Source organism: Corapipo altera, unplaced genomic scaffold (assembly GCF_003945725.1).
Source record: "Corapipo altera isolate COAL_440 unplaced genomic scaffold, ASM394572v1 61, whole genome shotgun sequence".
NCBI classification, from domain to species: Eukaryota; Metazoa; Chordata; class Aves; order Passeriformes; family Pipridae; genus Corapipo; species Corapipo altera.
Window position 1 is genome coordinate 5,535,441 of NW_020884910.1, and position 24,508 is coordinate 5,559,948.

The following is a 24,508-nucleotide window of genomic DNA, read 5'->3' on the forward strand; positions in this document are numbered from 1 at the left end:
ATACGTACCTGGAGGTCAGCCTATAATGACCTTTCTGCTGCTGCAGACAACATTATTACAGTACCAAAGCTTTGTGAGCTCATTGGGGATTACCTTCCTGAACAGTAGTCACATCTTTGCTGGCTGTATAGTTGTCTTTTTATAACTAGAGGCTGTACTCCTTTCATATTTTACAGTAACTCATAAATGTTTAAGACAGCTTTTGAGCAATTAGTACTGCTTCTGCTGTAGAAGTTATGAATTTGTTATGTGCAATGATTTTCATAATGTGTCACTTTAATTGATTTCAGTCAGTTTGGCGAAGAAAAGCAGTAAAACTGAAAACATGTAAGACTGCAGTTTTCTAGTTGCATGAGTAATGTGCAATATGAATTCCAATCTATTTTCATGAAAAAAATAACAAACAGCTTATTCCACTCTATTCTTAGCCTGGAAATATGCTGACACATCTAATGCATCATCAAAAGTACTTTACACGTGAGTTACCTTGGTAAGCAGCTCACTGGGTCCCTTCACTTGTGCTTCCTATTTATGAAGTGACTTTACACTTGAATGCACTTTGTTTCATAATACTTAAAGACAAATAACCCTTTACAGCTACTAAAATGTGAAAAAAATTGTTGGATTAGAAATCTCTTTTTCTACAAGGGGTTTGGGGTTTTTTTACCTGTAGCCATCATGTATTTCATATTCATCCCTTATGTGTGGCCTATCGGACTGAAGTGGCTTATGGAAAGGAAAAGCAGTCCCAAGAAAAAATACTTGGGAGCAGCATTAGAAGAATTTTGATGCAGATTTGTTTTTAAAAATCCACATCAAAAAGCCACTTAAGGCAATGATTTTTTTGACTAATGACTATTGACAAAAATTTTTTGAGAACAAGTTGGAAAATACATCTGCTTGTTCAACTGTAATCATTCTCCTCTCAGAATGGGATCATATGGACTGGATATACCTTCTGGAAATCTTGAGGATTCCTGCCTTTACGAGTTCTTGGGTTGTAGCTGCATTATTTGACCTTCCTAGAGAAGATAACTTGCCAAGGCTAGGAACCACCTGGATAAGTGGAAAAAGTGAGCTGTGCTGTGTACTTGAACCGGATAAGAAAGACTAAGGAGGAGTGGTGCTGCAAGTTGTGGAACTTCCCTTTCCACTGCCACTTTATCTCATTAGATCTTCTCCATTTGCCTCTTTTTATCCTTCTCCTCACCACCCCACCCCGTGTATTGGGGAGACACTTAAGAAGGATCTCTTTGTAGCATCTCCACAGGGAAGGTCAGAAAAAAAAGTACTGTAAATCATTAAATTGTTTCACTTTAAAAAGTTCCTAAGTTCTTTTGTCCTGTAATTGTATTCCCCTTACAATGTTTATTTCATAATTCAGGATCAAAATAACTTAATCAAATTTGGATCGCAAGCCAGCACATACTATGCTACAGTAAATTATTCAAATTTTAAAATGTTCTCCTACATACCTACTTGAGAAACCTGATAGAAATTTGGAGTTCCAGTTGGTATTAACTTAAACTGAAAGTGGTGGAAGAAACCAAAACCTTGCAGCAAAAAACTGTATTCTCCTCTTTGCTGCTTTAATGTGTTCAGAGCCCACTCACACATTAAATGAAGTTGCTTTTGATCTGAACACTTCAAGATATTTTTTTTCTTTTAAGGTTATTCAGCCATTAAAAGTCATATGAGTTGTTATATATTTGCCAAGAGCTTCAGATTTGCCTAGAGCTCCATCATCCATGAGCTCAATAAAAGCTTTACTTGAAGTTTTATTCTGTTGATAGGGTGAATGACTGGAAACTTCTTTGTTGAAACTGGTCATCAAAAACCCATTTTTTTTCTGTGCTGATGCAAACAGTGCAAGAAATAAGAAAAAAATAAAAGGTTGTTTTTCTGTCTGTATACGCTCTCTTTAGACAAGGAATTAATTTACAGTCTTTTCCTTTGTAAAATGCCATTAGAAATAGAAACTAAGATTAATATCGAATCACTTGCTATTTGCAAGTTTGTTTCACTTGTTACATTTTTATTTTTAATATAAAGTGGTATTACTATGAAAGTTTTGATTTTGATTGTCAGAAAGTAATTTAATGTTACTGTACTTCCAAAATCTACAGAAACGTATTTAAATTAAAAACAAAACTGCAAAAGAGAAGTTAAATATACTGAAGAAAGTAATTGGAAAACCCACTGAAGTACTGTAGACTTTAACAATGTTTTAGAACCTGGGTGCCTTGTGTTAAGTTTCTGGTCTATTTAAGCAGATAAGAATAGGCTGATATGTTTTTCAGAATTAACAAGCTGACAAATCCAAGGTGAATTAATTTTATAAGACTTTTTTTTATAAATAATAGACACAAAAAAATGAAGCATTCTCTCTGTCTCTCTTTGAATCTATATTTTTTTTATTTGAGGAGTTCAGGACTAAAAGATATAAAAAAGTTGGAATATCATATTTAGCATTGTCTCAAAGGGTGCAGCTGCTCAATTGATTTAAACTAACCTGCCTGTGTTCCTACTCTGAGGGCTGGTTCCGTTCAGTTCCCTTCATCACCAGCAAGCATTCCCATCCCACCCTCTGGCTGCCTGATGAGCCAGATCTGGGAACTGGGAAATGCAACCTGGGAGAAGAGAGTTGTATTGTCTTTTGCTGTGGAGCTGCCTTTCAGCACTAACACTTCCCAGTTGTGCTTGTGCAGCAGCAAAATGAGCCACAGTGTCAGCACAAGGAAGATAAGATTGCTCAGCCAAAGGCGGCAAACAGAAAGTCTGGAACATCACTTCTGTTGATACTGCGAACTTAAAATTTGGTTAGGCCAACCATGAAACCACACAATAGGATTTCCCCTTTTGCTGTTTAACATTTGATATTATGAATGAACTGAAGGTATTAACTAGATTGATTTTCAATTTGTCAGTCGTCTTCAAACTTGGTTTACCATCAAAAAGACAAGGTAAAGCAGACAGATCAGATAAACAAGCCAGACTGAGTCAGGTCACAGAGTTCCAGGTATAATAGGATATATCAAAATTTGAGTGCAATTATGTAACTAACAGTCTAGATTTTTATTAACGTGTGTTGGTCACTGAAAACTGAAAATGTCAATGAGGAATCTCTCTGTTCTCAGCAGCTTCTCTTGGGATGTAGTATTTCCACGTATAAGGCTTTGTCTCAATAATTTTTTTCTTATTTTAGAAGGCTATCTATACAAGTAGTACAAAATTCCAAGTGGTTTTTTGCCATCATCTTCAAAAGAGTGATGTCTACACAAGTTAACTATTTCATTAGTTTTAAATGATACCATAGTGGTAAGCTTTCACTTTTCACTTTCCCATTCACGTTATGGGAGAATGTGACTGTGCCTTTCCTAACTTTGACAGTTATTATTTGTGATCACATTTTTGATTTATATTGTTTTAATCCTGTCAGATAATACAGGTGATCCTTAAACTCCTGTATAACTCTTAATCCATAATTTTAATATTTGCCTGAGTCTCTGATTTCCATTCTTTATTTCTTTACCCTTTAATTTCCCAGTACTTTGAGAAATTATCATGGACATTGAATCATCAAGCTTTTGCAGACTACTGCTGTAAGTGCTGTTGACATTATTCCTGAATCTGTTAAAAGCAGGTTTCCACAGGGCAAATATTGCATGTGTATAAATTGTTTACAGCTTCTGCGTGGTTGGTGATGAAAACAATAGTAGAAAAAGGTCCTGGGAATTAAGCCGTGAAGAGATTTGCTCTTTAATTTTGACATTATATTGGCTGCTGCATCATCTTCATGCACGCTAGAAATATAAAGTGCAGTTCTTAAAAAATCAGCATCAGTGGCTGAGATGCTCTTTAGAATGGAATTTAATGATATGTAGCATCCAAGAAGTCAAAGTGCTTTTTCACATGTCAGCCTTTTCCTTATCTTATTCTATTTAGCTAATTTTGTCAGATCTTACTCTATTACTAACTGATAGCTTGTCATGGAATAGTAAAGAATGTTATGACTCTGTCTTACTCTGTCCATTTTTCTTTTCTTTCACTTAACTCTAAGTGAACACTTCCCTCTTTTGAGTATGATTTTATACATAACAATCTCTTCTTCACTGAGTGGCTGAGTTTTAAAATGTTTTAGAACATCCATATGCTGTTCTTTGAGTTTCTGGTTTTTTTATTTCTCTGTTGCAATTTCATTATTGCTGATGGAAATATTTAATATATATATAGAGAGAGTTGTCAAACAAAATACTTTTATTTTAATATTTTTATAAATGCATGTGTTTCATCAATCAGGTATAATTTTACAGTTTAACAAAGGTTAGAAATCAAGCAATATGCATGTAAAAGTTGTATGATATGTATGTACATTAAGCAAAAGAATATACATGGAAAAATGCACATGAAATGAAGCAAACACTATGAGACATTTAACTTCAAAATTGGCTTAAATTCAAAACTGCTGTATTGTGAAGCAATATTCAAGTCTTGTTTCATAAGCATTAAAAGGTTGCTGAACTCAAATAGTCAAAAGGCATTAAATTACCTAAGTTATGCATATGTTTTATGCTTCCAGTGACTGTGCCAGAGTGCTCTCTGAGTACATGCCCTTGCATCCTCAGAATGTTGGATGTGTGTAGCTAAGGAAGCAGTTTTGTGTTGCACAAGCAGAAAAGACCTCAGCCAGTTTGTTTACTGTATGTTGCTCTCTAGCTTGTAAGGATAAAAGAGATATGTGGGGATGAATCAGAACACATGCAAGATAGACATTTCTCATACTTCAGGATTTTTCCAGATCCAGTGAAATTTTTGGCAATCTATACTTAATTTTTGAAAGGTTGAGCAAGCTATATATTTGCAGAGAGAACAGGATTCCACAGTCCTCAGGTTGTTAAACAATTCTTTTAACATTCATAGAATCAAAACCTTCAGGATTTTTTTTTATACTTTTGGAGGAAGAGTGTTCTTACCTTGCTATTTTTTTAATCGTAGTTCATCTTGTTTTTCATCACTCGACAGGCTTTAACAATAAAGCAAAGATTTTAGTTAGCTGGGCTTAAGTTCAGGATTTTATTAAGATTTATTAAGATTTACGTTATTAATCAAGATTGTATATCTCTTCACCTGTTTCAAATTTTCCCCAACTAATTTTTTTTCACAGTTTCTTTTTTTAGTTGTGAGTAGTGGTGACTCAGAGGATGTATGGACAATGCAAAATGCTGTCCATCTGAGGAAATGCATGTTGAACTCCAAGGAATAAAGTATATTGCTTCAAAACTACTCATGTCTTTCTGTTTTCTGAGATGTCACCCGGCATAACATTTGATTGGGGTCCACCGTGCGCCTATGATCTTTTTCTTTCATTTTCTCTTTTCACTTCAGAGGCTCTGAAATAATGTGAGATCTGTGTTTCAGCCCTGCAGCACAGTATTTTGTAACCCAAGACAAAGGCTATGTCTTACAAGCTCTAGAGTGTGGTAGGATTGCATGCAATGGTATCTGAGGATAAAAAACTTTTGGGTTTAGAGCTGAAAGACTGGATAGGGCAGAAGAAGCCAAACCAGGCACGGCCTTTTCACACTGTATATGGAGAGTGCTCCTTGGAATATTCCTCCTTCTGAACAACTGCCTGGTTAGGTCTCAGAGTGAACTAAATGCATGTCTTCAAAACAGAGCCTGGAAGCTAAGTAACAATTACATCACATGGACAATCAAGGAATCCACTCCTCGCTTTGCTCCTGGGTATTATTTTACTTAGCAAAGTAGATGCAGTAATCTGCCTTCCAACTGTTCCTTACATTTTGGACTATTTCCACACTCATCTATTGCATTTCTATTCCCTTGGATTTAAACACTAGACAGAAATGCATTTGATGACAGTTGTCAAATCAGGCAGTCTGGCTACTTAAAGGTACCTACTGAATTAACCAGGAGCTGTGTCAACTAGGGCAAAGTCACTGAGGGCTTTTCCTGGAACCAGGCACCTTAGTTAAAGACAGTTGCTGTTGTCCAGCATAAATGTTTTATTTTACAATCATTGAATTACTAAAGACACCAATACATTAATCTTAAATATTGCACAAGATATCTCTTATGCATACCTTACCCTTCCTATCTTCCCATGTTGTCAACAAAGTATCATTCATTAATAAATGAACATATGATACTTCTTTATTTATTATTACCTTATAGGTAAGACATAATACTTGATGTGAAGATATAAAATGTACAATTCACCCATTTTCTCTGGTTTCCTCATTATTTAAAAGAAAACCGAAAAGTTTTCTGCCATATTTCTAATTTGCTTCTTTTCAAGTCCAGCTTTCAGGAATTGCTGATTGTTATGGCTTTCTCAGATTAAAGAACTCTTTAGTAGTATTTTTTTCTGAAGTATATTTGTAAACAATAACCAAATAGTCTTCTTTTTTATAAACTGTACTGATTGCTTATTTACTCACTTTTTTCTTGATTATTTTCTTTCCATTTTGCCTTTTTTTCTGTGAATATCACAATATTCCATTAGTTCCTTTAGCATGACCTCCAATTTCATTGTCACATATCCAGAGGTTGTGGTAGCCTTTGTTTTTAGAAGTAGTTCATAATGAGTTGCTTGTGGTTTATGATTCCTGAATCCTACTTAGTCATTACTTTTCAGGATTCAGTCCTCCATTTTGTTTGCCTGGACCCAGGCTCTGGAATTCATCAGGGTCAACTTTTCTACCTTTTATCTTCCCTCAGAGAATAGCCTATTCAGTACTTGAAGATGTTACCAGCACTGGTTTAACTTTCAAGTCACTAGTAAAATGTATGAATAACCTTGATTTACTCAGCAATTCTGTGGGGCCTCACTAGGTGCTATGAGATAAAAAAGGACATTGTGAAACTATCTGATACCTTTGTTTCTGACAGGTTTGCAATGCATATTAATAAAGGAATTTTGGAATCACTCTGTGATCTCTGAGGATGGGATTTTGGAAGCTTTGGCTTACCACTGTTTAGGAAAGTCATCCTCGGTGATTAAAAGATTTGCTGTATTGGTGATCTGCATTATGGTTTAGGTGTATTTCTCAGTACATGCTGGTGATATGTAATACATCCACTCTCAAGAACTGTACAGATCACAGAATCATACAATCATGAAAGTTGGAAAAGACCTCCAAGATCATCAAGTTCAGCCTTTGAGCTAATACCACCATGTCCACTAAACCATGCATTTTTGAGAACTTCCAGGGAAGCAGTGTGTTCCACTCCTTGGTTTGGAAGATCCATCCAATAGTGATCTCATTAATTTTTAACTATAATCTATCCGCCCAAAAATATTTATCATATACTGTGAGCTATTTTTCCATAAGTAAAAATACAGGGAAGCCTCCAGAAGGAAACAAGTAATTTTATTGTAGGCATTTTCTGTTTGAGGAAGTGACTTCGTGTTTACACAGCTTTTTGCCTTCCATGTCAGTGTTTAGTGTGACCACAGAATCTGTGGTTTGGGAAGTGGAAGGAGGCAGTAGGAAGCTTATATTTCTCTGTGTCAAGTAAGAGAATGGTATCATCTTCATGCAAGGCTCTTGTCTGAATGTAACCTTATAAGTGTTCTGTGGCTCATTGCAAGAAGGGAGAATGTAAAGTCTGCACTGTTGAACAGTGCTTAGTGTTGACATCTTTAAAGCAGTATTCATCTCTTTCTAACTTACATATGCCTGCTGAAACAGAACCAAAATAATGCAAGAACCACATAACAAAAACCTGTGACCTGTATTATGTGAAAGATAAAATTACTTCCTTTTGTTTGTTATAATCAGTTTCTCTTTAATGTAATCATTAACAAATCTTCACACACAAAATTAGGCAGGCTATTCCATTTTCCAGTAATTTGTTCATATGCCTTTTGAAGCTATGCCAAAGGTCCTGCTAGCAAATAATTTAATTAGGTAAAACAATTTCCTTTGCTGTTTCCGAGCAAGATATTATCAAATCTAATAGCACCAAAAATATATTCCATAACTTGATATTTATAAATTACCATGCTCCAAACTGAAGCTGGATTATATTTACTCTCAGTTTCAGAAGAGCTTTTTGAGATTCTGTTTAGACCTTTTATTTTTCTGTAGCTCAGAAAGTTCAAAGTTTAAAACTAGTGTCATTCCTTGAGGCCCCTGGATTTTAAGAGTGAAAGCTATCGCACAGTTGCTGAGTGCAAACTTGCAGGCAAGCTGCAATAAATGAGGGCATTACTCAGAATTACTCTGACTCAAGTGAATGTTTAAAGGTTCTCTCAGTGGGTTTATGTACAATGAATTGACCATTGTTCACATGTCTGGTACCTAATGGTGATATTATATCCAGTAAAGTATTTATTTTAAGTTAGAGAGACTGCAATAATAATTTTTATTCTGATAATAAGAACAGAACATAAATCAGGAAGCCATGTGTTTGAAATAAAAGATTGTCATGTTTATATCTGCAATTGTAGTTTTAATTCTTTCTTTTGGAAATATCCTAGAGGTGGTGTTTAATTACCTGAATACACAGTACTTTTTCCATGGGATCCCTAACACCATGAAAGTCAGATAATGGGTTAGTTTGGGATAAGCTATATTTCAGTAGTTTTATGAACATCATTGAGGTGCTTACCTCTATCATAGTTATGCTCCTGTGTTCCAATGTTGTGAAGAATATGCTAGTGGGGATTTTTGCATTTATTTTTGGAGAATTCATTGTTATCACAACAAGCTTGCTGCTTTTGTAATGCTGCTAAATGGCTTCCAAGACATGGATGTGTCATGCATATGGTCTTACAGCCCAAAAATCTTGGATGAGTTACTCCTGTTTTCTGTCTGGGTAGACCTAACTAGCGATGGGTTCCAGCTGAGGTTTGGACATCTTAAAACAGGAGATAAGACGGGCATTGGTGACATTTATTGAAGAATAAAGAGTGTGGAAATCAGCTCCCATTCAAACCAGCATCTGGACAGTAGCTTCCTACCCCCCAGGAGCAAGGGAAGCTCCTAAATTTCACTTGTGTACCCATCATGACCTGGTTTGATCTCCCCAGCAATTATACGCTGCGGTGCCAGCAGAGAGAATAAGGTGAGGGTTTATGCAGAGAAGCGGTGCAGCAGGAACTTACATCAGTAGCCACACAGAGCCATAAAAGAAACTCTGAATCGGACTTTTGACAGCAATATTTTGGGAGAGTGAGAATCTTAATTTCTCAGGTACCCCTGAGTTCTTTTCCTGTTCTGTTTGTCTTTTTAATTCAATAGATATTGTTTGCTGAAATCTCTTTGACTGCCACTTCCCCACCTTGCCACCTCCAGTGGGTGGGGAATATTACTCCCATTCACAAACAGTTTCTGACATTTCTGGCCAGGACATTACACTAATATAACTAGCATAAGAAAAGAGAAGAAAAAATGGCTGATCATTATGTATTTGTATACTTTGAGGCATATTCTAAGAAGCTCTGGTAGCACAGCTCCTGTGTCACCACCTTGTCTAGGAGCTAAGGAGAAGGCACTATCAAGGTCTGTATATAAATCAATATTCTTGACTCAAGCCTCCTCAAATGTTAGTGTTTATAAGGATGTGACACATGGCATCATGTGCTGTGTATCCTCCAGTCTGTTGCATGCAAAACCACCTTGATTCAAACTTCTGAAATTTGAATTTCAAAATATGCAGTTACACATGCAAAAGGCAACCTGTTATAATATTCTATAAGGATGACCTTAACATTTAGATACTCGTTTGTTGAAAGTGATATCCTAAAAGAATGAGAAAAAAAACCTCATTCAAATGGGAAGAACAGCAGAACCGAACTAGCAGAGCTATATAAAAGTAGCTTTACCTCACTGGAATGTGAGAATAAATCATCATTTTGGAAAGGTATGTGGATGAAATTTAAAATGGATATTCTCAGTTTTACAAAAGGTTGCATATTTCTTATCAAGACATGGAATTGTAATCACTGGTCTTTCTTTTCAAAGTAGTGAAATGAGAAAGGGCAATGACAGTTCCAAAGATAGGCAACATGATTTAAAACTACTGACTAATGCTTTATATAAATGCAGAAATGGCAAATGGGCATTTATGACTGCAATATACTGCCTGAATTATTAAATAGCTGAGGAATGAAAATGAGCAGAATTTTGGCAGGCTTCTTTAAAAATCTCATGCAGTTTGCCTTGTCCTTAATTGCTGCTCTTTCTAAGGGAAAAATGCATAGATTGTATTAGTTTTTTTCATCTATTTAGGCTATCTCATTGACACTATTAAAATGAGCTATCAAAAATGTTTTGGGAATCTCAAAACCTGTAGAATGATCTGCCCTTTGCTGCTTTCCTTAATAAACTAGAAATCAAGAGGGCCCAAATTCTCATCTCACTTCTTCCTTGTTCTTACTATTTTCTTATGCTTCACAGTCCTAATCTTTGTTAATGGTATTTAATTACCTTTTCTCAGAGTTAGGATGTTGGTTCTTAAAATGTCTGCCTACAGTAGTGTTGTAATTTAGCACACCAACAACAGAAACAGGTTTACAAACAATGTTTCCTCTTACATTCACCTCACCATGGTAAGTATGCAGCAGATACTCTCACCAGTGCTAAGGTTATACACTGCTCAAGTGAGACACTGCAGTCATCATCATGATGGTTGGGCTTCACGAACGAAGATTTGGGAAGGACTCTACCCACATTTGCTGCAAGCATGCTGGTGGCTAAAAAGGCCAATGCGAGATAGACAAGTCCAGTTGCAAAAGGCACAGTGGAAAGACTCCTTAGGTGGTATCGACAAGACAGGGTTCTTTCTGCATTGTCTTTTCTCCTTAAGAGTGATCCTGCATGTGGTCTCAAAAGAAGCAGCAGCATTATAGATAGTGTGTCTCCAGATCTCCTGATTGGAGGCCAGAGTAGACCAGTGATGATGATCAATATGGCCAAGACTGAGATGTTGTTTCAGGGAGTCCTTGTATCTCTTCTTTGGGGCTCCTCTCTTGCAGCCAGTGGCAAGTTCACCATAGAGCATGATCTTAGGGAGGTGATAGTCCTTCATTCTGGAGACGTGCCCTGCCCAACGCAGCTGAGTTCTCAGCAACATGGCCTCAATACTTGTAACAGCTGCCTGTTCTAGAACAGATGTATTGGCCACATAATCTGACCAGTGGATGTTTAGGACTGTACAGAGGCAGCGTCGATGGAAGCATTTTAAGAGTCGCAGGTGGTGGCGGTAGATGACCCATGATTCAGACCCATGTAAAAGAGTAGACAGCACAATGGCTCTGTAAACACTGATCTTTGTACTTTTCTTCAGGTGTTTATTTCACCAAACTCTTTTATGGAGTTTTCCGAAAGCACTGTATGCCTTTGCTAACCTGTTGTCTATCTCCCCATCAATCTTACCATCCGAGGAGATGAGGCTACCTAGGTAATTAAACTGCTGGACTGATTTGAGCTCTGATTCACCAATGGTGATATGGGGATGATGGAAGACTTCCTGAGGTGCAGGTCGATAGAGAACTTCTGTCTTCTTTAAGCTGACTTCCAGCTCAAAAAGCTCAGCAGCATCTGCAAAGCAGGATGTTAAACGCTGCAGAGCTGCTTCTGTGTGAGCGACGAGGGCATCGTCATCAGCATAGAGCAGCTCCCAGACAAGATGATTTAAGGTCTTAGTATGAGCCTTCAGTCACCTTAGGTTGAATGGGCTTCCATCAATACGATATCGAATGTAGATACCATCGTCTTCATCGACCCTGCCAGAGTCATATACCATCGCCAGCATAGCTCACAACGTCATAAGGGCACACAAGCTTCTCCCGCACAATCTGCCCTCATTGCAACAATGCTGGAACAGAGAGTGATCGCAAACAGACCCCCAGGCAGGGTGGGCACACAGGGCTCAGGTACCTCCCACAGCTCCAGCCCAGCCTAAGCCCTCCAACCCCCGGAGAAACCCATTACCCACCCTGACCTTACCTTCCCATCACAAAAGAGGTAATTGTTAGGGTTGGAGAAAAACACAGAAAAGAAAGTCTAGAAAATTAAGCTGCCACTTCTGAATAGTTTCTTTATTTCTTTACTGCTTCAAATGGAGAAAAAATGGCATGTGAACAGATCTCAAAAAAAAAAAAGTGCCAGAAACCTACAGTTTTTATCAGTTAAAGGTTTTGTAAGGAAGTTGAAGAATTCAAGATTATTTTTGCACATCAGTTAGACCAGTTCAGGCTAAGAGGACAAACTGATGAGAATGAGTTTTTAAAGTCACTTTGTGTTTCCTTTGAGTTCTACCCTTTTTTTTTTGTATGTGTGTGTTACAGAGAATATCTCGGCTGCATACAATTTGAAAAATTACATAAAATATATTTTTCTACAACCTCGCATATAAATATGTCCTACTTTTCTATTCTGCATAGTCATTTATAATAAAAATCTGACTTTATCTCTGTGCATAGTTTTAATACTTTAATACATTAATTAATCAATATACCCTTAAATGCATTTTTCTCTCCTACATGCATGGCATTGCAATTAGATATTAGAAAATAATATCTAGCATCAATATAGTTAGGATTGATCATGATCTCTTTGCTTTACGAGTTAAAAAAAAAACCAACCCATATTCTATTTTGCTAACTTTTGGACATTTTACTTGAATAAGAATTTGACACATTTTTTTTTGTGTGCGTCAATAAAATGATCAATGTGGGTTAGGATTAAATTCAGGAAACTTGGATTCCTGTTACCATACATACATTTACCTAGGGTTTTAATTTTGCAAACTGTGAAAGTTATGTCAGTGTGTCTTTTAGAGGTATTTGGTCTTTAAACTATTATTGCTGCAAAAACTGAGAGTTCACACTGTTTCTGACTACAGAAATTCTTAGATAAGTAGACAAAGAAAACTGAGTTTACTTAACTCTAAAAAATCAGATTGCTTTTTAAATTATCTGGGAACATAACGAGGTATACAATTTTAGGCTTGTAATTTGAGTTGGGGCAATTCTTGCCTTTTTTTTTGGCTTAACAAAGGGCAAAAAAGAAATAAGTGCCTCCACAAGGATTAATTCATATGGATACTATTGATCTGGTTCCTCTTGTTAACAAAGGTCCTGATGACTGCTAAAAAGAGAAAGTGGTTGAGAAAAAGGCCAATGACTTAGAGGAAAGTTGTTGTTAGAGGTGGCTCAGTAAATATTGTCTTTTCAGCTGTAAGCTGAGCTGTGATTTCTGCAGACATTGTTGCTTCTTGTTTTTTTCCACTGAGTTCAAAAGGCCAATTCTGAGCACTGAACCAAATAATATGAATCATGTAAGATTTAGGAAAAGTACAGATTTCCAGTAGAGCAGTCATATTCTGTCATTTGAAGAGATATCATCCCGGGGGACCTGGACAACCATGAGAAGTGGGCCCATGAGACCCTCATAAAGTCCAATAAGTCCGAAGTCAAGGTGCTGCATTTGGGTCAGAGCAGTCCCAGATGTGAATACAGACTGAGACAAGAACTCATTGAGAGCAACCCTGTGGAGAAGAACTTTGAGGTTCTGGTAGATATTAGAATGGGTCCAGAGGTGGCTACAAGGATAATTGGGGGGACTGGAGCACCTCTCCTATGAAGACAGGCTGACAGAGCTGAGGTTGTTCAACCTGGAGAAGAGAAGGCTCTGGGGAGACCTCATTGTAGCCTTGCAGTACTTAAAGGGGGCTTATAAAAAAGAATTACTTTATACAAGGACAGCTAGTGATAGGACAAGGGGGAACAGTTTAAACTAAACCAGAAGAGATTTAGGTTACGTATTAGGAAGAAAATCTTTACTGTGGGTGTGGTGAGGAACTGCAACAGGTTGCCCAGAGAAGCTGTGGATGCCCCATCCCTGGAAGTGTTCAAGGACAGGTTGGATGGGGTTTCGAGCAACCTGGTCTAGTGGGTGGCATCCCTGCCCATGGTGGTGGGGTTGGAACTAGATGATCTTTAAGGTCCCTTCAAACACAAACCATTCTATGATTGATTCTATGCTTTTATATATATATATATATATATGTCTAAGTACAAATATGTAAATATAGGTGTGTATATATACATATGTATGTATATATGTGTATAAATGCAAGGGGTGTTTTTTTCTTCCAAGGATTTGGCAACAGCTGAAAAGGAATTAAGGAGGTATAAAGTAAGATCACCTTCATTCAAAGCTCATGTTAGTTTATGGGGTGGAATCTGAAAACTAGAACAAGGACGATGTTTATTTTGTTGTTTTTCTCCAGACTATCTACACAGTTTAATTTTTCATGGTTATTGCCTCTAGTTAGTTTCTGTCTCCACATGTTGTAAGAGAGAAAAAAAACCCTACACAATGTTTGCTATATTGTGATAAATATACATTCATGGATTTCTTGGAAGTCTTTTGACTTCCCTTGTTCTCATTTAGGATTTTCTCGTGTGTTCTCTTTGTACTTCCATCTTGTGTCTAATGTCTCGAGGATGTAAATGGAAGAATTTTCACTGTAAAATTCTTCTCTATGCTAGCAAAATATCAGTCTGACATGGAGGTTCAGTAGTTCAGAAACAGAATTTCATAGACCAGCTATTGTTTATCCCTGACTATTCTTCAGGTTGAAGAGTATTCCTTCTTTTCTAGATTCTTTGATCAGCATTCTGGTCACTCTGCTTTTAGCTGGTTCAGGCAAATGTGTACAACATTGACTATATAGTGTGTTGCAGTCTACTTTCATTTTACCCCTAATCTTTTCTCAGTATTTTATGCCATACAGCTTTTACCAGAATTTACATTGTTGGTTTCCTACACATATTTCCAAGATCTTAATTCATAATGGGAGGTGACCATATCAGCACAGCAAAGCTAGTTTCATAATGTGAATTCTATTAGCTAAATACTGAGTCTCCAGAGCTAAGAAAGTGCTCTCTGAAAAATCCAGTGACTACTGCATCTGCAGAGAAGCAGGACTGAAAGCTTACTGCGGAGTGAGTCAGATGAAACACAATGAAAGAACATTTTAGTGATTTCTACAGTTTTGCAGTTATTAAGAGTGACATTGACATTTTTCAAAGTAAATTTTGTGTCTCTGGAGGTGCTGCTGCAAGCATTATGCATTGTGCAACCTCACTTAAGCTATCTGAAGCTTTAAGTGTTCCATGGTCTTCACTTGTCCACTGCTAAAGAATAAATGTGACCAAGGCAGTGTCTTCACTCACCAAGCAGACATTGACTATGTGCCAAATGCAGTAATGAACAAGTTGGGTTTGATTTACTTACTTGGAGATTTTTTTCTAGGCTGGAAGTGTTTTAGTTTTGTTTTCTAGAAGTGTAGAAGAAGCATCTTCCTAACAGCGATCCATGAGAAAATGAAACAGGGAGGTGTAGGGTCTAGGTTTCACTACCAATTTTGGAGGAGCAAGTTAGCATATGAGGTGTCAGCTTGATAGCTCTGTTTACATGTGACTCATATTGAGAGTCATGGTGCATGACAAAATGTCTCACTGAACAGGATGAGCCTCTGACATGGACAGTGCAGGACAAGAAGGTGGGAAGTGTGCAAGGAGGGCTCTGATTTTGGCTGAAGTGCGTGGGCTTATGGCTGAAGAATGGAGCATGGAGGTGCTGTGCTTTAACCAATGGCTAGGAGAAAGGAAGGGTGGTCAGGGCAGAGTACCTTTCACAGTTAAATGGAGATTTTTGATGCAGACCTTATAAAGAATGGAAGTATTGTGTATTTATTTTATCAATACTGCATTATTCAAATTGGGGACTGATGTCCAGACTGGATACTAATGTCCTGAAATAGGATGAAGTGAAAGATATTTTTCATTAAAAACACAAAGATATCTGTGTAGTTCATGGATTTTAAATATTTTCGAAAATGAGTTTAGGTATATAATACTGTTCTAACACTTCTGGAAAGATAACCCCCTCATAAACATTAGGATGTGATTTTGGAGCTGGGTTAAGGAAGAATAATAATCAGCAGAATTCCCTCAGACTTCAGGCTGGAGCTGCAGAAAGATACCGATTGAAATCTGCATAATTAGTAGGGCTTATGTTTTTTAGGGAGGCTAGGCCTAAAGTGAAACTAGACTATTTTCTGTAACTTCTCATTATGTAACCTTACTTTGCTGTATAGAGTACAAATGTCTGAATATTCTTTTTTCCTCTTCTCTCTACTGTATTCTCTCCACTTCCCATTTAGGAATCCATGGAAGTTTTCACACAGTGTAAGAATAGCTTCTGTTCAGTTATCAGTTTTTCACTCTGAAGAAATAAGCACAGTGAACTATTTTACCGAAACTGAAATAAAAGGGAATTACAAGTTGATAGTGAAAGATAAATTACAGCCTTTGCTATTTTAATAAGTAGTATTTATTCAGTTACAGAATCACATGAATATTTTCTGATTATATAAATTACAAGATATTCCACATTTTAAGGTACAAATAGCAATAGTGACAACCATGTAAAATTTAAAACTAATTAACTTATAAATTACTACTGTAGACAGAACTATGAAAGATCACAACTGATATGTAGCAATAAACAATCACTGTATTTTTCTTTTGTAGATTTACATATCTTTTAGTAAAGTAATCTTGAATTTTCAAAATATTGCTGGTTTTACTACCTTGTTTATGTAGCATTCTATGTATAGTTTTCATAGTTTTTGGTACCTCACAGATACCTCAAAGAAAATAAGCCTTTCGTAGAAATCTGGCCACAATAAATTTGTCACTGAAAACTGGAGTTTCTAGCATAGTATACACACATAAGTGTATGTTCATATTTTATTTATACATACGTATTGAATTTATATTTTTTGTATATATATATGTATATATAAGCTGTAATGACCAATAATGTTCTGCATATAGAGTAAGACAGATGGTTCGATAGATTGAAAACTATATGTATGTAAGGACAATTCAGAATAAATAGTTATTTGCAGAATTTGATGAAATCTCTTGCTTTACCTCCAGATAGATAATTTGTTTAGGGCAGAAGATAACTTTCTGCAAAAAAATCAGCCAGTTAAAAAAACCCTCAAAATATGGAGGTAAGAAGAAAAAATCCTAGTTTTTAGTAATATAAATATCTGAGGTGTTCTTTGAGAATAAGTATATAAGTCAATCTGAGTCTTTCTGAGTCTATGAAATAAAGATACCAAATAGTATATTAACAATGCTTTTAAGCATATTTATATATACCAGATATTGTAATGATGTAATTACATAAAGCTGTCTGCAGAGCTTTACTTCATCACTTTTTGTTGTCGCCAATGAAAATAATACATTGCTACATAGCTATAATTTTTTTAAATACCTTATAATCATCGGAATAGTACAATACCATAAAAATATCAGATATTGCATGACATAACTGAAAATTTAAAAAATATCCCATATGCTTCCCCAAGTTTCTTCCATTTGCCAAATCACAAAAATTATAAATTATATTGAACAGCTGAAAGAGAGGTCTTCTATTGACCTTGTGAGGGTTCCATCTACATTCTTTGCTGGCTGGCTGGATCCCTGGGGGAAAGGTTATGTCCCTGATTTGCTGTTGAATCCTCTCAGCTGGGGGGAAGGTTCCAGCTGTGGGGGAGGGAAGAGTAGGGAATGGGAAACAGCACTCCCAGGAGCTTGGTGCACACGTGGCTCTGGTGGAAGGAAAGGAAGAGACCTTTTGTGGGTGCCAAAGAGGAGCTGTATGGGGTTAATGTGCCATTTTGCAGGTCAAAGTTTCTTCTTGCTAACTTGTATTTGGAGTCACCTCACTCCCAACAAGTCTGAGTTTTTATCCTTCCCCGTGTTTTGGTTTGGGCCCTTAGAAGAGCTTCTGTCAGTGATCCTGAGCCCTTGGGGAACTCTGGAGGTTGCCCACTTGGGAGGAAAGGAGCAGGTAGGTCTTCTGTAAGATGTGATCGCAGTAAATTGCTTCATATTCAGGGACAAGGCTGTTTTCTCATGAAGCAGTTGGCAATTTAGATAAAGATTAAAAAAATAGATTTATTTCCCATGAAGAATCAGAATTCATGTGTTATTTTTTTGAGAAGTGATTACATGATACACCTCTCCATTTATGATTCTGTACCTTAATGTGAGCATTATTATTTAGAGAATTGGTTAATTGCCTTAGCAACAGGAGTGTGTGGTAATGTTACTGAAGTTTAACAGCTGACTGCTACATTACTAGCTTAATTCTGCACTGGTGGTTGAGCTATTTCCTGTAGTGGAGATACAAATTACCAGCATGTGAAATCTAGATTAGGGCTATATAATCAAAATCTAGTGCTTCTTAGGGAAACTTTCACTATTTTCTCTTTTTTTTGCTTGCCTTGTCTTTTTGTGAGTGTGAAAAACAACTGTAGAAATCTTGATAAATTTACAGGAGAGAAACAAAAATTATTTGGCTGGAAGAAGTATATTATAATGAGAGAATTGAGGATCTCAGTCTGATTTAGTTTATTAAAAAGACTAAATGATTGTTTAACTGCTTTGTACATGTCCTTTGACAGGAATAAAATGGCTACTTAAAAGATTTCCTAAACTAGCAGAGAAATATCTTAGTGGTTTGCAATTAAATCTGGCTAATTGTTTTAATATTTTTAGCAATATGTGTTCTTAGTCTTTGAAATTAATTACCAAGAAAAGTCGTAGAGTCTTCATTTCTTGAAATCTTAAAATTGATTACCTTTCTGGAAGAGAGGCTTTTGTTAAACAGAGAGTATTGCATTCATTGAGCTAATACAAGAGGTTGGAATAGGTATTTTCATGCTCCAACAACCAAGAAAATTTGCTTTTTATCCATTCACTATCAGAGAATTTTAGTTCTAAAAATTTAATTTCAGCCAGAGTAATCTTCTTTATAGTACTTTGTCTCATGATTTTTTTAATTCTTACAGTTTATTTTAATGTTAATCCAGCAATTCCAGCACATTTATAAAATAGAAGCTCTCTGGTAATAGAAGAGAGCTAATGATGAAAGGATGTTACAGTAAGAGCTTCAGTTAGACAATCAATAATTGACCACTTGTACCTTTTATAATACCATGATATGTTACACAGTGTTCTGAAGTAGATTTAGCACTAGAAGAAATGAGAGAGTCTTGGAAAATTAAGAATGAATCTACTTCAGGTTTTATAATCTGTCTTGCAAAAAAATGTGAAACCATACCTAAATTAATGCAGGTCACTTTGATATGCAAAGTGCCCTAGTGCAGAGCTCAGAATTTGTGGTATTTAACTCAAACAAGGTTTAAAACAATGAAGAAGCTGCCCTGATTGATGCTTTTCCACCTGTATTTCTACCAGGCCTTTGCTAGTCAACAATTATAGTCGCTTTGTTCTTCATTTGAAGTATTTCTTCTCTTCAGCAGGCGGCAGAGCGGTGAAACCAGGGTCCAGCTGTGGTATTTGCATTGTACTAAAGTAACAGTGTTGCTGGGGATATCACTGTGGGACAAATATGATCAGTATCTGAGTATTTTGTATCGAAAGATAATGTTTGGTACAGGAGACAGGGTCTTAAAAACATCACAGTAGAGCACATTAAAGCTGTTGTTATTGTTCTGGACCCTGTTAGGTAAAGCAGGAATGCATAATGCATTGGTCATCCGCAAGCATAAATATCTTGAAGTTGACAGAAACTTGAGGTATTACCTGTACTACTTAAAAACAGTCTCATCCCAAAAGTATAAGGAATAGCAACAACAAAAAAAACCCCTTTCCCCTGAACCTCTAGGTATCAAAAAAACTGTTTTCCTCTTCCAGCCACTGTAGGCTATAGCAATGATGGGGCAGAGTATCCAGGATAGAGGAAATATCAAATTTAGCATTTTAAATTAGTTTCTTACCTCATTTTATTTCAGGATCCCATTTATTAATAAACAAATAGAGAAGAGAAATAATGTGTAGTGTGTATATTCAGTGAACAGAAGTGCTTATACTTTCCAGATGAAACAATATCATTGCAGTAGTGATTGGAGCAGCAGGTAGACTGTATGTACTCTCATTGCAGAGATGTAATTTGGAGGAAATGAAAGAAAATGACAAGTATTTACTGTCATGAGGTAGTAAAGGAAAATAATAGTTTGACTTGTAACCTTGATTCTAATGTGATGTGGATTGTCAGTGCAAAAATTAATCCTCCTAAAGCTGGTACATAACCTTTTCTATTGTCTTTAATGTGTTGACTTTAATGTTACTGGTTTTCAAAATAAAAATGTGTGAAACCTATAGTATATATTTGAGTTATTAGGTAGATAAACCATTCAGATACTTTTATTGCTATTTGATAAATATTGTTGAATTTATTCTTTTTTAATATCAGAGGGACCACTTAAAATTTTATACTATCGCTATTGTTTTACAGTACCGTTAATAATGTCTGACAGATGATTAGTGTGCAGTGAATAAGAATGCTAAAGATTAAAATAGTCTGTGGGAAATATAAATGTCTTTGTGATTTGGTTTTAAAATCTGCTTTGGTGTGCATGCCTTAGTTTTTTAAAAAAAAGGTCATGATTTTGTTATGGGCTCACAGAAATCACATTGAGCAACCAGTGCTGTCTAACACTTTGTAGTCAGAGAAATACAGATCTTAGTCCCAGAAAAACCTTTGGTGTGGTAAATTTACAGTTCTCTTATTCTTGGCAGGATCAACATGGGAAACGTTTATCAATAAGGTAGAGCTAGAGCTCCTTCTCAAAAGCTGACTGTTTTAAACCAGACAAAATTTAAATCAACCCACAAGGAAAATGGGACGCTGAGTTGCATAGCAAAGGTCTGGTTTAGGAATTAACTTCTTCTATGTGTATAGAGCTGAACTCGTTGGCAAATATCTAGAAAAGAAAGTTTCACTGTGGGGTGCAACAGTAGAGGACTTACTTTGTGTTTTGCATGTTCTTGTTGGAAAATCTGGATAGATATTGAATAGACAGGTCCTACATAATCACAGCTTAGCTTGCAAGAAAGTAGTTGTTGTAGATACCTATCAGTTTCAAGTTCTGATACCTGTCTAGCAGAGAGGAGGAGGGGCACTCAGCAAGAATAAACATTTGCCTTTAAACATGATCAGTTTGGCATCATCCCTTTTAGAGGCATTTCTTCTCTTTGCATTTACTTACTAATCAATTTTTCATTCTGAAAAATAGTGTTATGATGTAAAACATGCAGACTGTGTAACTTTATCCAAGCTATGACCTTACATTTTTATCACATATTAGGATGTGATTATATCTCATATTTAAGAGAGATACATCAGCAAATTTGCACAAGAAAGCCTCCAGACATTCTCAGTAGCTGTGTGTACATCGTGTCAATGCTTGTTCTAATGCACCAGTATTCTCAGAAGACCTCATAAATCTCCTGCTTTATCTATAGAGATACTGGCATTTCCTTGTGCAAACCTAGAATTTACATCTGCTTACCTACTCTTTAAAAGTCCAGGGTCCTTCCAAAGTATGAAAATCAAAAATGACAAGTTAGTGTTGAAGAAAATTGGGGATTTTATTTTGTTTAGGGTTTTTGTTTTGGTTTGTTTTTTTCCCACTTTGGAGTGTGCCAGAAAGTAAACTTTCTGTTTCACTGCCATTCCTTAATTTTTAAATATTTTTTGCATTACAAAGTTTTGATTGTCCTATGCTGATTCACTGACTTTCTGACAGGAATGATATCGTTTTTCTGCCTCTTGTAAACGCTAATCTGTTATATCCTTCTTTCCTTGCTATCTTCATATTTACCCCCTGTCTTTTAAATATTTCTCTCCATTCCAATGTGTTTGTGTGTGTGTGTGTCCACTTCTCTTTTCAATTCTGATTTTTTTGAGCTGATTTAGCAAATATATTGGGTCCTTTTCCACAAAGCCTTTTTTAATAAATATATATTCATTTGGAAAGTTAACAGACTCTTGAGTTTCAAGTATTGAAAAAATCCTGCTTGTTTTGATAAATTAAGCCACAGGGTGGGGGGCAACAACTGACAGTGGACAGTCCAATTTCCAAATTCAGAATCACTCTGTTTTATTCAGAGACAGATATCCCAACCAATGTGATGTTTTTGTGCATTGAAGTGAAACAGAGATAACTATCTCTCCCTAGACTTTGCTCCACATCAACCTTTGTATTTGTATTCTTTTAGCTACCTTTAATTAATCTAAATATTAGTTTTTATGCTGAATTGGGAAGAACAGGACTTGGGAAAAGAAACTTTTTTTTCCTATTTAGATTAGTAAATTTACATTAGTAAAAAAACCATGTAGAGCCACAGGAACAGTGCCCATACAGAGGTGATCTTTAATCTGCTTTTCAAGTCTTGCATACAATATAGGATTACAGAAAGGTGATTTTTGTGATTGTTTGTGGGATGGAATAGAATAGATATAGCTTTTATGTTACCGAATGTTTGGTAGTGTTTGTAGGGGTTTAACAGAATGAAAGCTAACCACCTCCATGTTTAACCTCTCTAAGAAGATTTCTGTTCTGACTTTCGCATTAGTGAGAGTCAAAGACCTCATCTAGTCAGTGGTCTCCCTTTCTTATCCTACCTACAGTTTATATACTAAAATTTCAGAATGGCTGTATGAATAATATCTCTAGCTTCTGAAAATCAGTGTGGGGAGAAGCTGATGCAATTGATGTGTGTATGTGAAGTTGGATTTCTTCTTGTTTTGCTCCAGGTTTGTCTTTTCTTTTGCTCATGCTACATGCATGATAGATTCCTCTCAGGGTTCTGTTTACGCTGTAAAAGCTGTCTCTCCCTAGATGAAACCTGGCTTAATAATTAAAATTGTTATGGGGACTTTTCCAGAAGGCAGTATGGATGGGCTACACTGTATCTTGCTTCCTCTACCCAGTTTGTTTCCCTGCAGACTTCCTCCCTCACATCACACTGCAGAAACACAAATTAGATTGAGCTTAAGGCATTTTTGTCATTGTCTTGAGTAGAGACCAGGGCACTGGTAGTGTGTGATATTGTGGTGTGCTGGATATGCAGCTGTTACTGCAGATCTCCTTCCTGACATAGATAACAAAACCAGTGGATCTTACCAGAGATTATAGCAATGGTAAAGCAGAGCTGAACTGATAGTCAACCAGTCTCAACAGTCTCTGCTGGGTCTCTTCATTCTGTAGAGAAGGATTTGGATTATTGGAAGCAACCACCCCCACTAGCACCATCTCAGTGTCAATTACCTTGCAGAGCCTCGTAATGATAGATATGATTCAACCGTGGCAGTGTTTCAGTTCTCTCAAATTCTGCAAAGAATAATCCCTTGAAGGGAGGCAGAGCTTTTAGTCTTTTCAATTTGAATTGCCAAGGAAATGTACGAGTAGTTTTGATCCCTTTTGATTCTTGTCCAACAAGAATTGGGTTATTCTGAAATAATACTGTATTAGTATGGTAAGTTCTGGAACAGTGTCCTGCTTCACTAAAACATGCAGACTTTCAGTAATTGGCATGGAAAAACTGGGATCTTGAGAGATTTCTGCTGTGTCCTCTTTTATTCCCAAAAGTAGTCAGTCTTTTCTTAAAATGCAAATGCTCCCTGGAAGTTATTCAGTATTCACCAACCATACTTTCAAACCTTTACTCATGTTTAAACCCATGTTAACTAACGCGATTATAAATTTTAATTCAAATAAAACATAAATGCATATTACAGCTGACATCAAACATGAACATGGTTTGTATAACACAATCTACAAGTGTCTGTTCAAAGTGGCAAAATCATAGTTCATACCCATTTACACTCAGAAGGCTTCCTGAAATACGTTTTAACCAGCTGCTGGTTACCCGTTTTATGTATATTGAATGGAAGGGCTGATTAACTGTGGTCTATATTGTACTTTATTTCAAAATCTAATAGAATAATTATGTGGCTCAGGGGGGTTATAAAACTGATAAATGTAGATACCATTTAACCTGTATCTTGCATTAGAAAAAAAAGTGTCTCTTCTATGTAATTTGTTGCTGAATAATTTTCTTAAAAAAATATGGTTTACCATAGTAGAAGATAAAACCATTTGAGGTTGACTGATACTTGGAATGCCTTTCAGTATAGGCACATATATACTGTCAATTATATTGAATTAAACCAAAGAACAAATGATTCAATGATTCATTGAAAATTTGTCAAATGCTAAATTAAATTTATTTCAATTAAATTCTTAAATTTTTTAATCTTATTTATTCTGACTTGAATAGCTTCATTGCCAGTTTTGGCTTCTATTGATAGCATGTGTTCCTGTGTGTTTTACAGAGCCATTCTTGCTTAACAAATGAAATTCTAGACTAACATCTCCCTTTATTAAGAGTTAAAAATAAGTATATTGATTGGTAAAAGAGCTGAATATTAATATAGCTTAACTGAAATTTATAGAACTGTCATTTGTTTTTCTGGGGTAGGAATGAAATTACTGCCTGGTTTAACATATTGAACTTCCATTTAACAAGTTTTGGATGTGAAGTATTTTCTGTGTTGTACCAGAGACCTCCTGGAAT

At 36.1% G+C, this 24,508-nt stretch overlaps 1 protein-coding gene across 9 annotated transcripts in view; it reads left to right on the forward strand.

Moving 5' to 3' along the window:
* The window catches only part of STXBP5L (syntaxin binding protein 5 like), a 193,951-nt gene that overhangs the window by 35,623 nt on the left and 133,820 nt on the right, over positions 1-24,508 (forward strand). The window lies entirely within an intron of this gene.